This window comes from Battus philenor, unplaced genomic scaffold, assembly GCF_028537555.1.
Source record: "Battus philenor isolate CCGP_79_NKW_IND1 unplaced genomic scaffold, ilBatPhil1.0.hap1 SCAF_20, whole genome shotgun sequence".
In the NCBI taxonomy this organism is placed as follows: Eukaryota; Metazoa; Arthropoda; class Insecta; order Lepidoptera; family Papilionidae; genus Battus; species Battus philenor.
The window spans coordinates 13,013,614-13,027,575 of NW_027181683.1; the positions used below are offsets into that span (position 1 = coordinate 13,013,614).

The 13,962-nt window shown below is 31.4% G+C and overlaps 2 non-coding genes across 2 annotated transcripts; both read left to right on the forward strand.

The window, feature by feature from the left end:
* Positions 1-8,277: 8,277 nt before the first annotated feature.
* Positions 8,278-8,350, forward strand: TRNAK-CUU (transfer RNA lysine (anticodon CUU)). Its single transcript has one exon. It is a non-coding gene; the product is annotated as a tRNA-Lys (tRNA).
* Positions 8,351-8,660: 310 nt separating this feature from the next.
* On the forward strand, positions 8,661-8,733 carry TRNAA-AGC (transfer RNA alanine (anticodon AGC)). The gene has a single exon. It is a non-coding gene; the product is annotated as a tRNA-Ala (tRNA).
* Positions 8,734-13,962: the final 5,229 nt, after the last annotated feature.

Genomic DNA, 13,962 nt, shown 5'->3' on the forward strand with positions numbered 1-13,962 from the left:
CCCTGTGTCTTGACTCGACTCAACATCGCCCTACATTTCTCACAATGGATATGATCTTTTAACACGCAGCTTTGTCTCCATGCAAACGCGTTGATGAGCATACGACTATACTTTCTAATAAGGCGTAATGCACGTTGTTTTGGAAATACAAGCTTGTATAATTTTTAAATAGAATTAGACTGAAGCTAGATCAACTTTTAAGTAATATTCAAGTTTCATTTCGTTATAATCATCACTATACACCTACATGCTTAAGGCTTCACCAGTATCTTCCAGCCTTAAGGGTCGTGAACCCTTCTTGTCTATCACTTCTATACATCTACCTAAAATTGTCTCGCATGATGAATTAAAACACGTGTCCTCCTTGATAGCAGTGATAAGGTGAGGTCACATTTTAAATCTAGATACTCGTAATAGTACAGTCAGTTAAAAAATAGATTTATTAAAAGACCGAAAAGCCCGGAGACGACGATCACGAGGTCAATATGATCGTAATGGAAATATTCAAACTAGTAGGTAAATACAATACTACAAATAAACATACTTTTGCTTCAAGTTTAAAATACAGATATTTTTTAGATTATTTATTTTGTGACGTATTTACACTCGCCTTCTTGATACTTTAGATGGCTCGACTAGTTGGCCTAGTAATATGAAGAGTGCTACGAATTGAAATTGTTATTGCACGGCTATTATGCCTTTCTAGCACGTGGTCGAAGTTAAACCACAGAAGTAGACTAAAATATCTACAGTATCTAAACGAAAAAATATATTATAGGCACAAGTAATTTTCGGATGAAATTGCCATTGGAATTTAAAGTTCTGGAATGGTGAATGGTGAACGGCAAACGCAGCTTAGGACGTAGAGAAAAATGTAGAAAAGCGACCTTGTTAAAATGGTCAGAAGACACTGGAAGTAGGTTCTAGTCAAATACTGCGGACGAGGTCTTTTCCCAGCAATGGTCGTCCTTTATTCAAGAAAATTTGACTAATTTGATTAACTCGACTTTGTAATGAATTTTGAAAAGCTATTGCAGTCTGAATGTTCATGGAACTTTCTATTATACCTTGACATAGTAGCTTGTTTATTATCAATATAGTAATATTATTATATAATTTCATCTGTAGATCGTCCACAGTTATAAATCTCCTATAGGCTTCCAATAGAAGCGTAAAATAACCGGAATAAATCCTAAAAGATTCATACGTAATCCGAAATAAGTAAAACCCTAAAAAAAACATCTCTAATATACACAAGCAACGTTTATAACCTTAAATTAATGCAAGATAAGTTCGCAGCGAGATTTCCCGGGCTCGGACCTGCCCCTAATGAAATTCCCTTACCTGCCATATTACTCGGCTTCCCTTTGCCTACGTAAACCGCCGCTGAATTTGCTTTACATCAACATACCTAATATACTGAGCGTTGTTCCGGGCCCCGCAACGAACCCTTTGTGCCGACATAGATTATGAGACGCGTGGATTTTAAAACTATGTTTGGCCACGGGCTTAGTGCCGCGTAATTGCCGGCGTGAGTCCAAAATGTTTAACTTTGTCGACATTATTAAATTATGTATTAAAATTTTGCAACCGGGCTACAATTAAAAAATATATATATAAAAGTTTGAGAAGCGCTGGGGCGTGCATACATAAATATCTTATCAAGAATAACACGCACACATTTATATTAGCGTGCGTGTAAGATATACCACAATGTTTATTAAAGAACCAACGAGATAAAAGTTACGATAAATAACTCTGGCACACAACTAATTGAAATGTTTCCAATATATGTTCACTGGAAGATATCATTACGTTTTTATATAATATCAAATATTGTCATTGTCAAACCGATTCCTATAACATGTTAGTGAGATTTACTAACCTATTTTTAAATGATGAATAATTTGATTGATTATTTTGGTTTTAATAATATTGAGATTTCTACTTGTAATTACATAAATTTAAAATAAATATTTTTTTCATTAGCTTTGTGCAGCCGGGATATGTCAAAAACAATCTTTTAAACGTTAGTGGTGCCATCTATCAAATGAATAAAATCTCTCTAAAATCAAAAATATTTACAGTAACAGACGATTAATATAGCAGCACATCAATCTTTGTAATGAAAAATTGTAATAAAAATAATAATCATTATAATTCTCAGTTACTTCCATTTCACTATCTGTGCTTTTAACAATAGTTGTAATGATGTTTATTATGTACAGTTGCAATTTTCCTAAATAATTAAAGAGGTAAACATAATGTGAACATGTTTTTTTTTTAAATTCTTTTTATCTTAAACCTAAAGACTTATAGAAATATTGGTGTATTTTATACAAAGAATAAAAATAATTATCAAAAGAAGCAAATGACAGTTTGTTGTAACAGCTCCTAATAGATACCGGACTGTTTGTATTTCGTGCGACAGAGATAACGCTCTACGAAGCTGAAATAATGCAATTGTCTCTTTCTAAAACTCGATGTGCAATATTTATCGCCGGGTACTGTATCTGTAAACGTTCAACAATAAACGCAACCTTTTTAATTTACAGGAAGCTCATTAAGCAGGGAACCGCTTACATTACGGACTGTAAATGTTTAACTTAATAAAGCAAAGTATTTAGAAGCGGCCTCATGTTGCAAGGGTACGGAAGTAGGCGATAAAAGCCGGCCACTCTTTCGACGATTCGGATCCAAAATGGACGCGTTGGGCCTTACATGAAAACGTTTTGTTAAAATATCCTCATTACCGTAACGTTTGGATTATTCCGGGCAAAACATTAAACTTAACACCCAATTTAGATAACCGGGCAGTGTTGCCATAATTGAAAAGTCATCAAAGTGTTGCCGCAAGAAAATTAATTTCGTTCTCCTTTGACGTTTGACGCAAGGCAGTTTCGGATCATCGGAATGTAATATGTCGGTGACATTATTAATACCGACGTTATTAAAGCCTCTCTGCATGACCAGAGCGCAATAGCAAAAGCCTGCGTTGTTAATTAGCTAAAATATTTATCGCTAAACGCATTCCTATCCTTTAATAATAGGTTGCTTCACTATTTCCTACCTTAGACGTATTAAAGTCAATTAACAATCATTAATACATATTAACATTTTAACTTTAAATATTAACTAATATTTAATTGCGATCGAAATCATAATACAACAATTTTTCCTAAAGATTTGTATCCGAATGACATTATTTAAAATAAGCAAAACTGATAAATTTAGGAATAACAGAAGAAAAAGCGAAACTTTAAATAGAAGTAAGACTTTGTCTCGAGCTAACCAACAATATATATATATATATATTTAAATACATTATAAGATATAGTTACTTATTGAACAATCAATTATGAAATATATGCCCAACATCTATTCATTTACTAAAGCCCCATCTATACAAATTTTATGTCACTAACATTATAAACAACATTATTACAATTTTATTTATACAGATAAATGCATAAAATTATTTTAAATTTTTTAAAAATAAAGGGCCATGAACGTATCAAGTGTACTAAACGTTAACAGCGACATATGAAAACTCTAGACTGTGCGCGTATTTTAAAATGGCGGATTTGTTAGTACATGTGCAGCTGATAAAATTATTTTAAAAAAGAAATGGAAAAACTTACCTATGCGATCATATCGACGGTGCTGTTTTTATCTGTAAATAAAAAATGAAGATATAAGAACGAGTGTAAATTGTTAAAAATATACAATAAAATATAGTTCTTCTTTGTTATATTAATATGTTGTACATAAAAAATTATACATCAATATAAAACCATTTGTTGATATATTTAACACATTTGTAATGAAAGAATTTAATTTTTGAAGGACATGGTTTACCTTATATTTAAAGTCAAAGAGATTACAAAAATTTAGGTTAGAATACTAGTCAAAATGTCAAAATTGAAAAAAAATTGTGAATATTGACGATAATATCATGTTTCAATTAAAAATTAATGATAAATATAAATAGGTTTAACATAAATCTCACTATTTATACAGAGGGAATTACTGAATAATCATAATTAAAATTATTTGTTCAATATATAAAGATTTAAATGCAGAAGATTTAAAAGATCTAATGTATAGGTTATAAACTGTCAATTAATATGTCATCATTCAAAATAGTTCCAAAAAAAATAAAACAAAAAGCGGTAACAAAAATTTAGATTACTGAATCTAAAATTAGTTGCCAGGAGAAAAAAATAAATGTATGTTTTTTACAGTGAAATGTATTAAAGATTTTTTGCAGCTAAAGGAGTTAGACATTCACCCCTTTAAAGCCTATAACCTATCATCCTGTAGAATTAGGACGCTCTTTGTGTTTCACATAAAATCACACAACTCCTATATCGTGGCGACCACAATACGAGAACCATATACGTCACATAAAGGATAATCCGGAAAACATACGGACACCCCGCAAAACCGGTTGCGGCCGGCCGAATCCGGTAATAACCGCTTCAAACCGGCTCGCAATCTCAATGGCACTTTGATGTTGTAAATTTTTGTATATTTTCAGTTTTGAAACTCGTAAGTATGCTCGATGGGGTTGGCCGTGGTTAAAATAATCGTATTTAAATATTCTGATGCCAATTTACTTTTTAATTTTTAACTTTAAGTTAGCAGTTTATTTATAATATTAAATTAATAATAATCACGCATATATGTTTCTTATATTCGGCATGGAATAAAATAATTTATGTATTATAAAAATATATTAAAAAAGGCGGGAAAAATTTGACAAGTTTTATGACAGATGTCAATATATTATAAGATAATATTAATATATAAGGAATTGTTCTAATTTTAATGACTTTTATTATTTGTAATACAATCATCAAAAACTATTACAAATCCCCACTGAGTTTCTTGTTGATTCTTCTCAGTAGATGGCACATTACGAATTGATATAAAGTCAATTTTATGATGAAGACTGTCGATGGTGACAAGAAGTCCACTGGTAGATATTTGCCACAGATTTTCAATATGATTTTTAATATTTCATCTTTAATATATAATTACAAGTTTAAAATGTAAAATAATCAAAATTAGCAATTCCTTGTCCTAATAACATTTAATTTAATATTAAAGTCCAAAAGAAATATCTCTTTCAAACCTTTGAGGTATTAGCCAGTCGCTAAATAAATTTAATCATATCCTAGAAAATAAGATGAGATGAAAGCGCGGATATAATCAGAGAGACGGAGGGAACCATCCTGGATTAAAAACTAGATCCGATTAATTTTTTAAACCCCGTCCGAGCTTAATGCGGAATTTAAAATATCAGCTGTTAAACGGCCGCCATTGTTAAGTCCCGTACACACTACCTGACTTCAGCCGATAGGCATTGCGTGTGTCAAAGCGTTTATTGTTTGATCAACTACTTTCTTTATTTTAGCTTAAAAACTAATGTAATGAAGTATAGTTCGCTTGTTTAATCTGCTTTGTGACTTTGTGCGATAGAAATTAATATACACATGTTGCACTTGTTTTTATTCAATAGTTTTTTTTATTTATAACTACTTACATCTGGCAATATTAATTGAATTTTGTAAAAATCTAATTGTTTTTACACAAAAACAATATTTTTCTTTGGGAACAATAAATAATGTAAATATAATTAAAAGAATTGGTTTCAAAATTATTATTACTACATTTTAAAAATTAATTATTGTTTATTATCTATTCCTTTAGACTTTGAAATGACAGAAGTAATTGGCATGTCACTTTATATTTCAGAATGATCACCTTAAAAAATCATACACATAACCGTTTTTTAAAAATACTTTTGGCATATATTATCATATGATTTGATTTTGCCGTCCAAAATTATATGTCACCTTTACGTAGACCGATAAATAGAACGTTGGTATATATTGGGATCAAGAGATATACTACACCGCTGTCAAGAAGTCTCTTATATCATGAAAGGCATGAATAAATTAATTCTTATGAATAATTTACAGCTTGACGTTTTCTGACATTGCTTTTTTAATAGATATATGAACAAAAATTTCTTTTTTAACAGTACAGTACTATGTGTTATATCTGCATAGATTATATAAATGATCCACGTTTAAATTTACTGTTAAAGGGAGTGGGGGGGGGGGGGGAGATTGTACATTTATTTTTGATAGAACTCTCATTGCTACATTTACAACTTCTGAGTGTTTGTGGTGTCAGGGCCCAGAGTGCGTCCAGCCTGACTCCTTTTTTAAAATATAGAAGCTGGAAGGCTTTCGAAGGAGCTTTGGTTCAGACCGCTTCATGCTACTATTTTACAGGATTGGGAGGCCGCAGCGCTCTTAGATCGCTTCGCCGAACGCTCCATGGAGTGACTAATTTCAAGGGCCCCCACGAGTAGAATTTTGAAGTGCATTTAACTAATTCGTATCATCTAACTATACGGTTTATTTCCCCTCATCCCGCGCCCCTAAACCAAGGCGGCGAGAAATAAAATCTGTAGTTAATTAAAATAAATTCGCATGGCTGATATTTTAGTGCTTTTAAACGAAACTTATTCACTAAAGTGTATACACTTGTAACGAAATATCTCTTCGTAAAATAAATGATGTTCGTTTTATTTTAATTTATTCCTTTACTCGATACGTGTTTTATATTTTTATTTATATAAAAACAATATTCTTTGGATAATACACCTATAGACGCAGCAAGACACAGGCCTCAATTCACTTGCGTCTAGAAAATTCCATAAATATTAATTTTCATTAGAACTAATCAAATTGGATTCTCTTTTAATGACATATTTCAATTAATAATGAAACTACATGGATTTCAAACGCGTTCTGAGTTTAAATATTTTTTTATAACGGTTTTTATTTTTATAACATAAACAGATAAAGTGCTATTATATATATAGTGCTATTGGAAAAAGGTGCAAAATTTAAAATCTGTTAAACTAAATAATTATGAAATAATATTTTTTCTATTGGATTGCAAACGGCCAATAATTTTTGACAGTATAAAGTCTGAAGGCACAGATAATAAAAAAATATTAATTTAAATATGTAGCAATACTAATTATGAAAAATCGTTTATTTTATTTGTATACCATATAATAATTGTTAGTAGAATTAACACTTATTTATAAACACCATGGATATGTATGTATTTTTTGGTTATGGCAACACCGAAATAACATTGTCAGAGCTAAACATGTGAAGTTGCCAACTAAATAATGACCGCTGTCCGAAACAATATTACTCATTATGAGTACATCACGCTTTCAGAACTAATATAGTTTTGGACACAATCAACATTTCGTTTTACCCCAGCTATGTGAAACAATAATCACAATTATATTAAATCAACGCAAAAATGCTAATATTTTTGTATTGCTCAAACATAATATATTAAAAATCAATTAAACATAAAATATAACTAAAAAATCAACAATTCACTATTTAAAAGGAATGAATTATAAATCAGTTGTAAATAAACATTGCAATTATGTTAATGTAAAAAAGTATATTTGGTCTATTTATTAAAACTGGTAAATACATTTCGAGCGTAAAATATGTTTTTGTTGTACGTTTTTCCGTAAAGTCGCTTCACAACCACATCGTACCGCCATCACTTTTAAATGCGGTTTGAACCGATTCAAACTGCTTCCAACTATACTTAGTCGAGCCAAAAGGAGAGTGCTTTCGTCAAGTCGCCAAGGGGCCGCGGAAATTCAATATTTTTCTAAAACCTGTCGCCAATTACCAGTTTCAGATTGTGAAACCCGTTGAAACTTTTATTTTAATTAATCCCGGAATTTCAATGGATTTTCCGGACAATTTGTTCCGGTGAGAGTAAAATCCAGCACGCTTAGTTGGAACTCGCTTAATTGGTCTAGATTTTTCCATTGAAATGATTTTTATTAAATCACCGAGAGGTTTTGGGAAAGAATATAAAACTTGTTCAGAGTTAATTTTAGCGCCATCTAGGGAAATACTTTTTAATAATGGCGAACGCGACATTCGGCTGTGGCTTGATTGACTATTCAAATGTTAACAGAGTTGGTCTGACAATTCCCTTATAAGAGAAATTTGTAAAAAATCCTACTATTGACCACTCGAATAAAAACAATTATTATCGTTATTCGCTTTTTTTTAACAAATTGATTTTAATTGCACTGGAAAAATTTATTTAATTACATAATTTTCATGGTTTGTAAATGTATAAACAAAATATTTTAAATGAAATAATCACATTTTGCATTTGTATCTATATTTCAAATTATGTCTCACAGCCCGGCTAGCTCAGTCGGTAGAGCATGAGACTCTTAATCTCAGGGTCGTGGGTTCGAGCCCCACGTTGGGCGCAATCTTTTTTTTATTCGCATTTGTTCGTATAACATATATTATATATATTTTAATTTTTCGTGTATATCTAAATAACTAAAAAAATATATTATACATTTTTATAAAAGAAAATATGAAAATTAGAAATTTTAATTTATTTTAGTACAGTAACCTAATGATTACGAAAAAAAGGAAATAAATCATGTATGAAGAAAGAAAATTGTTTTTAGTTGTATTAATTATTTAAATAAAAAAATTAAAATACTTTACACAGAGTACTCTATTACTAGTATATACAAGTATTCAAGTTTTAGACAACTTGTTTTAACAGGGGGCGTAGCTCAGATGGTAGAGCGCTCGCTTAGCATGCGAGAGGTACCGGGATCGATACCCGGCGCCTCCAATTATATCATTTTTGTCGAAAGGGGCTATGAAATTTTTTTACTGAATTTTTCTTCGGATTTTTTTAGATTCATTCTTTCACTGAAACGAAATAACCGTATCTGAAAGGTATCAAACATCATCTGTGAGGTCTGAGATGTATACATAAATTAAAAAAAAGTGAGTAGCGTTAAGTGAAAAATAATTGTGTTGTAATTTAAATAACTCTTTGGGGAATTTCAATCTATATAAAATGGATTATGCTAAGTTTCCGAACGAAACAATGTGGCGGAGATGATTTATACAAATATTTGTAGCACAGCGCGCCGACATCGGCCGCAATCCATTCGCGGCGGCTCCTGGCAGACAATACGCTCGATTCTCAAACTTTAATCAACAGTCGCCATAACTAAAGTTTGACCTGAACTCCGCCCGGCTCTCTATCGGCTGTGTTTTGGCATAAATTCGAAGTTCGACAACCTCCGCGTGTCGTGTACACCGGCTAAACTATGCGGGAGAGCGTCGCACATAGTTCAAAATTTGTAAACAGCGCCATCTTTGGACGGGTAGCTTGAATACTTCGTGTATAAAAGTATTTTTCATGTTAATATTTGAGCTATTCTAAAACTTCCCATGTGTTAGTGTAAGTTTTAAGTTAGTTTACACATTTAATTATCGTATCCAAGTTCTTGATGTTATTCAGGGAATATAGTATAAGTAATGTTGTTATCACAAACTGCCTTGGACCGCACCGAAGTAATTAAAGAAGTACCAAAGTATAGTTAAATTATTTTGCTTGTCTTTTTTCATCGTTATAAAATACAACTGTTTGTTAAGTTAATGGCACAAACAAAGTTAATTAAGCTATAGCGTGAAACTAAGAAATTTCTCTCGAAATGTTTGGAAATTATTGAAGTCACATTAAAAAATGTTAAATTTCGAGTTGGTGGTAGCTCATTCACAAGTCGACACCATTTATCTTTTTATGTTAAAGTAATTGACAATTCAAAAGTGCGTGTAAATGCTTATTTTAAATTTATATACATATTCTTTGTAAATATTAAATATTATTTAATAACAAATATTAGGGGGACCGGAAAGTACATTACATTTTTAACAAATTTTTATTTTTCATCAATATGTTCACATTTGTTATCAACAACCTTTTGCCATTTAGTATACAAATCAATACTGAAGTGGTAAAAATCAATCGGTTTTTCTGTTAAATATGTCGACAGCAACGACGTTATTTTCCGGTAACATTAATAAGTGAATACAGCCTTAATACGAAATGACGTCTAATGTCAATCACCTTTAAAATATTATTCATAAACCACTATACAGTATCATCCCTTTGATGGCTCTACCGTAGAGATTTACCAAACCGTGGCTTATTGTTCGTTGGCATTTAGTTATTATGGCGTAATTTCGACGCTCACCTTCATGGGGGAGGCTTGGCATTTTGGAAATGCCGCCTGTAACGGCTCCCCGACGTCCTATTGCAAAATATCAATGTTGTGCAATAAGTTATATGTCATAGTAGATAAGTCTATATACTGTTGAGCAGATTTCAAATTTCGACACCAGAGGTCGCTTTTGATAAATTGTTTCATTCGATTCCGATAATATATACTTTTTTAATAACTATAATCATATTTATGGATAGATGTGTGTGAGTGTTAAACAGCTGAAGAAGCTGAAGGAGATGGAGAAATTATATATATAATACATAATAGACGCGGCGAGGCTATGAACCAAGAATGACGACATACTATATATAGTATAAGTTAGAGGGGTTGTGGTGATCTTCTGGAAGGTCTGTACCTTGCAGTGGTCATATATATGTATTGATGCGCATATACTTTCTCAAAGGGCTTGGCTCAAAAGAGACGGAAAATTTATTTTCATACTGCCTTTGTAAAATAAGGGACATATGACAAATTAAAAAAAAAAGTATAGTATACTATAACGTCATTATATGAAAAAAGAGATCCCGGTGTAGAATGACAAATCTCTAGATGGATCAAGTATAAATACGCAAAAATAAATGGCGTCATACACGCAACCGAAAACCATAACTGACGGTACAGTAAGCTCTAAAAGAAGAATCTGGTAAGAATAATGATCCTCAGTAATATAATAAAACAACGAGAAAGATTATTTTAATATCAACAAAGATGCTTGCAAATAAAGAACACGGAAAAATATAAAGAATTAAACAGTAAGATACTGAGCAAATTACAAAGAAATGAAAATAAAAAAATACACCAGCGGTTTTTGAATGATTATTATTCTTGTTATTCATGACGTTACGCGGCCTCTTCACAAACGATGTTAACAAATAAACGACGTCTTCAAGTGACCCGCGTCAGAAGAACCCTCGCCGACAATGACCCGAGTCAGAACAGCCCGCGCCTACAATGACCCAAGTCATAATAGCTCGCGATGACCCAAGAGCGCACCACTATTTTTTTTGTTAATTTCATTCCAAATATTCGCGAAACTTTAATTAAGGTCTTTTTTATTCCGCCCTCCGTCCTTTATTTGTTTGCGGTTAATGAATTTTTAAGTGGGAATCTTATTTACGGTCGCCATTATGTTTTATTTTCTTGTTCTTTGATTTATATTTGATTCGTAAGGCTGTATATAGGCGGAACCGGCAACCGACGCCTCGCGTTCAAAGGAAATGCCATGTGTGGAGTAAATGGGAACTCATTACTGTGAGATCAACAAAGGAAACTTCCTGTTTGGTTAATACATACACATAGTTTTAAAAATTCTGTCGATGTAATTTAGCGCCATCTTTTGAGCGATTTACTAACTACAAACTGTTAACGTCATGATTCGAAATAAACACTTTATGTGTATACAAAACGATTGCTTACAAATTACATAAAGAAATCGTTATAATCTAATTTTTATACACTCGTTTGCATTTAAGCCTTATCATTGTAGAGTGTAAGAATGCCAGCTCCGTTTCCGGCGTTCAATTTCAAATGGCTGCGCATCAATCATGCTAAACAACTTACACACGACATAATTTATTGTTAAACCTTTATTGTATAGTCGTGAATCGTTATTATCTTGTTTTTTGAAAAATGTTTTGTGAAATTTAGTCTTTAACCTTACATAAATTTATAAAAATAAGTTTTAATTTTACATTTAAATTGTTTTTATATTATTAGTTACATGACATATTTACATTTTCCTGTGAAGGCAATATGTTTTTGTTATTATAAATATAGTATGTATACACTTTTATAAAATTTCACTAAATATATTTCTCACTTTTAGCGACGTTAGATTCTTTCGTCCGCCATTTTGGAAATCACGTCTTTTATTTCAGTTATTAAAAACTCGACTACATTTATATTTGATATAAATTTAAATCATCAGAAAAATTGTTATTGTTGTAAATTTTATTGTGCACGATTTGAAATACATTTTTCCTTAGAAATTTTATTATTATTTTTATGAAAAAAATATTGTATAGATACACACATTAATGATTTTTTAAACTGTCTTAAAAATTCACATTTTAAAACCATACGCAAGATTTAAAAATCATTAATACTTTAAACATAAGTATATTAAAAGTAATTGTATATAAGTGTTTTCAGCGCCATCTATCCGTGTAAACTCTGATTGAAACTACGATAAACTGATTCGTCGCCAAAATAGAATTTTATTAGAAATTTAATGCTATTGAAAGAAGCTGGTTTTATGGGCGTTTGACGGTTAAAAAACCGCTTCGATGTTTTTTTTAACATCAGCAACAGAACGACTTATCTGCGTTAATCAATTGTGCTTTTCATTTACCTGCAAGGAGTCTGCCCTTTCCCTCTCCAGGGGGCGGAGCAGGGGTGCGGCCCCCTCGTACGCATCTCGCTCGGTTCGTTCTTCAGATAACGCGCAAAATTTCTTTACATTTTACATCCATTATTATATTCTGAGATTGGTCACGTCTGTTATATTCGTACGTTTTTACTTCATTCAAAGATTCATAATAATTTATTTTATTTAAAAATATATATATTATCTGTGAAATTACTATACATATAGACTGTAGTTCATAATTGTCATGTAATGATTCGAATTTTGAAACCGCCTTTTCTTACTATACTACCACTACATTATTTATTATTTCTGAAACCATTGATTTTTGTAAAGGGTATTCCGTACATTTATTGAATGTAAATGATCTATACATTCAGATTTTTATAACTTTTACGTATAAAACCAAACAATATGTAAGTAAAATTATTGTATCCAATGATTAAAAAGACAGGCTTTTCAGGTACTATCGCGTGAAAAAATTCGTGTCATTCTACATGACGTAGATAAGCGTGTGTTCACACGTTGCTACGTCAGAGCTGTTACGTATCGGATTTACGTTCGTTTAACGGCGGTTAGCGACGAGATTCGTGCTTAATCTCGACGTAAACTACGTTCAAAGGTTTATTGTCAACATATTGCCTGCGCGCCATCTTTGTTTGCGTACGCGGCCGTTTCAATCTTTGTCGGCGACGCATGTATTTATTTCGCAATTATGTAATTATTCCTCAAATTAATTATTTGATAAAGGATTCAAATTTAAAATATATTTATTCTAGTAGGCATTTATTTTTAATCGTCGATTATTTTAACATTATTAGCAGCAATCTGTTGAGAAAAACTAAACTCAAAAACTAAACTATTGCTTATTTAAAATAAAATTTACCAAAATTTGTAAAAAAAGTTTACAGGAGAAATACAGGATGATTGGTTATCGATATAAAACCTTCATCGGTGAATGTATAACTCATATTCTAAAACTTTAAGCATTGGACAGATGACTGCCAAAAAAATTCTACTTATGTGATTTGTAATAGATATAAAAGCTTTGAAGAAATGAATATATATATTATTAGGTGTCGTTTAATATATAGTATAACATATATAAATATATATATGGTAATATAGCAAAAAATAGCGATTTAAAAATGGAATTAGTACATATTAAAATTAATTATTATTTACTATCTAGTCAAGTTACATTACTTCGACATTTCTCTTTTAAAAAGTTATACAAGACACTATTTATTTTGTTCAGGTTTTGTGGAGCCTGAGAGTCCAAGCTAGTACTCCAGTCAGCAGCGATTCCTCAGAAGCTTGACTCAGAACTGCCTCCATCACCATCCGATGTCCCTCGTGTTGTTCAATTGTTTTTTCTTGGAGAGGACGTCGGATGATCACACAGTTCATACAGTGT